This window comes from Parasteatoda tepidariorum, chromosome 5 (assembly GCF_043381705.1).
Source record: "Parasteatoda tepidariorum isolate YZ-2023 chromosome 5, CAS_Ptep_4.0, whole genome shotgun sequence".
NCBI lineage: Eukaryota > Metazoa > Arthropoda > Arachnida > Araneae > Theridiidae > Parasteatoda > Parasteatoda tepidariorum.
In genome coordinates this window covers 6221154-6225148 of record NC_092208.1, presented here as the reverse complement: position 1 = coordinate 6225148, position 3995 = coordinate 6221154, and positions in this window count along the sequence as shown.

The following is a 3995-nucleotide window of genomic DNA, read 5'->3' as shown; positions in this document are numbered from 1 at the left end:
ACAAACGCGAGTCAGGCTCGAATGGCGTCACTTTCTTAAAAGTCACGTGACTTCCTTTTTAAACTGAAAACGAAAGTACACGATTTTTAATTGCTCTTAATTAAAAAAGTAGCATTTTTTGGGAGGTAAAAAGATGTTTTTCAGGACTTTTCCATCATTCTGAATTCATTAAGAACATAAAAAAAATTGACTGCAATTGTCCATTGAACAACAATTATGAGGCAAATAAAAATACTCAAATTCGTCAACCATTAAATTGCATGTAGAAAAATCAAAATCACGTTCACGTAAATTTTAAATAAAAAATCACAGTCGTCACCATACAAATAGAAAAACTCAACTCGGACAATAATTTTGGTGTAATGAAAAAACTTAATTGGATAATTTTTTCGAGAAAAATGAAATTTTAATCGGATCATTTTGATGCAAAAATTTAATACAAAATTGATTCATTGTTTTTTGATACAAAAATTTGATGTAAAATTATAATAACCATTTAGGCATAATTATCCTATAGATAAGAAAAAAAAGTTTTTGCCTATTTTTTCAAAAGAAAAAAATTAGAAATCAAGATATTTTTTAAATGATATACAATGCAATTATTGATAGTAATGATAGAAATATTGGCACCTTATAATAATATTGTAATAAATGGATATTTTTCGGAACATGAAATTAATCTTTTCATCAAAAAAATATGATTGATTTTCATTTTATGGTTTGAAACATTGAATACAAAAAAAGCTTACATCAAACTATTACATTTTATTAACAATGAATAAAAAAGAATAAAGAATAATGAATTAAATGAATGAATTAAAATATATATATTTTTGAAGCAGCTGAATATACATTTTTAGGGGTCTACTCTTAATTTTATAGTAATCAACCTTATTATTAATGCATATTTTACTAATGCATATTTTGAATTGTTAAAAGAAAACGAATGTTTTTCTTCATTTGCTTAGGGGGAGAATAAAAATCATAAAACAATGAGTATATTACACGCAGTTATTAAAGGAGAATAAAAATCATGAAACAATGAGTACATTTCACGCAGTTATTAAAGGAGAATAAAAATCATAAAACAATGAGTATATTACACGCAATTATTAAAGGTGAATACAAATCATAAAACAATGAGCACATTTCACGCAATTATTAAAGGAGAATAAAAATCATAAAACAATGAGAATATTACACGCAACTTTTTTAAACAATAAGACAATGAGCATATTTCCCGTAATAGTTAAAGGAGAATAATAACACTCAAATTATTAGTATATTTCATGTAATTTTTAAGAGAGAATATAAACAATAAATCAATGATACTTCTTCAATAAATAATTCAATAATGACTTCACGCAATTATTTGGGTGAAAATATGGTTTTATGAAGCAATGTGTATTTTTCAAGCGATTATTAGGAGAGAATAAAAATAATATAACAATGATTTCATGCAATTATTTGTAGAGAAAAAAACTATAAATCATTGAGTATATTTCCCGTAATAATTGAGGGAGAATAATAACACTAAAACAATGAGAATATTTCACATAATTATTATAAACGTATAAAAGACAAAAATTTAATAAATCTCTGAAGTCTGATGAACAATACGTAAAGAAACACACTTTTTTACTCGAATTTTTTTTAAGGTCAGTTAAAAAAATTTAAAAAAAATAAGGAATGATAAATAGGTATCACATTTATTTTTTGTAACTTTATTATAAATTTTTCTGTAGTTGCACTGACTATAAATAGGCGAAAACTAAAAAAAAAAAAATTCCTTAAATGGTAAAAATTATATTTTTTTTATCCAATTATCTTTTATTATTTATTAAAATGGAACAAGATAATATACTTTAAATACTAATATTTCAAAATAAAGTGCAAAAAAAAAACACATGTAAAAGTATTTAGTAATCATATTCAAAAGAAAATTGCAATGAAACATAATCCCAGAAATAATAATAAATACGATAAATATTTTAGATATGAGGACATAATATATCATATTGTAAACAATGAATTACGAGTTAACCTGTAATACGATGCAATGCCCATCCTTTTAACATCATTGGCTATGTAAAATATATTAGGATAAACAAACAACTGCAAAGGCAACAAAAATAATACTAGTATTGCTGATGTAAGTAAATATATTGCTAGCAAGTTGCGCTAAATATAATATATTCTTTAAATGGAAAATAAATTATTGCCTCTATCTATATTCTCAAAGAGAAAATTTGTTATAAAAATATAGAATACGGCTTAACCCCTTTATTGTTTTCCATGTAAGATAAGTTGGAAGCTTATTTTTTCGAACAATGAAGGCCACTGTTTCAATTTTTATAATTCTTGCAATTGAGAAATTTTTTTTAAAAATTTTGCAACATTTTTTTCAATAAAACATGGAGAACTAAGTTTAGAAACTCTTAAAGAAAATCCATTAAACATTTTCAAAATGAGGTTTTAAAATGTGACACTCTTTATTTTTTTAAAAAATCAATATTTTCTTTTTTTTTTCTTACTTTTTTGTAAACCGTGAAAGTATAATATTTGCCAAATAAATTTTTCATTCGATTTATTTTTAAAAAAAAGCTTATAAAGAGTAGCACCACTCTTAGCTTGTTTTTCAAAATTAAAATTTTCTTGGACTCTTATTTTTTAAAATGCTACAGTATGTAAAAGCTTAAGATATGTAATCTGATTTTTTCAAAACAAGCTGCCACAATAGGATATTTTATCTTCACAATTTACAATAAAGCATATTTTCCAATTTAGTTTATTCTTCAGCTTTTAATGCAAGAAAAGACCCAGTTTTTTTTTTTCATTTTTAAAAAACATTTAAACGATTTTTTACTATGTCCTAACCAACAAGATAGGTGGCCATGTTTTTTACAAGTTATTCAAGTTTACAATTTGTTTTTAAACCATTTGGATAATAACATTGGTACTTCTAAAGCCCTGCTTAGATATTCTCAATAAATTTAGTCTACATTTAATAATTTTTACTTAGATATCTCTTATTTCTTACTATATATCTTACTATATTTACTTATATATTTACTTAATATCTCTTTTAACCTTCAATATTATTTCTACACAAAAAAATTCTCAAATTTTTGTAAATTTCAATGTACTTTAAACGCTGCTATTCCGTAACATAAGCATCATATTTATAACACTTTTATAAAATATTAAATAATAAGAGTGCATAGTAAAATAAAACGTAACGAAAAATTTTAGTCAACTTAAGCTATCCATTATTTTGAATATAATATAGTAAACTTATAAATACTCATCTAACTTCCGTTTTTACAATAAAACTTATTCAATTATGTTTATGCATTTCCAATACATCACAAACATTTAAAATAAAGAAAGCTCGTATTCTATATTTTTATAGATTTCAGAGAATTCTGCAATGCATTCTTCATTGCTTTCTCTAAAATATGTTTCGTAATTCAGTTATGTAAACAAATTAGAAGAGCTCTGAGAATTACCCTACAACAAATCAAGAGGCAATTTCTTTTTATTTATAAAAAATCATTATTTAGACTTTATATATTGCTTTTTTTAAACTCTATTTGTAATGTATATGCAAAGATAACTGCGTTTCTTTCCTTAAAAAAGCAACTAAATATTACTTTTCCCGCTAATTTTAAACCATTATTTAACATTTATTTATCACTGCTTCTAACTTTGATCGCAATATTTTTTCATTTGTTGAAACATTGTGTGTTTTGTCTTACTTATAAAGAAAGTAATCGAATTTTCATTTCTTAAACGGGCTGTAATTTTTTTACGGATAATGTTTTAGGTTAAGAGATAATGTATAAAAAATAATTTTATCGATATAAATTATAATATATTGTATATATTATTCGAATTATGAAGTTATAAATTATCAAAAACGACAATTTTTACCTAAATACATCTTCAAGTTTCACAAAAAGGCTTTAACAAGAATGCTCGATTCTATAGAACAT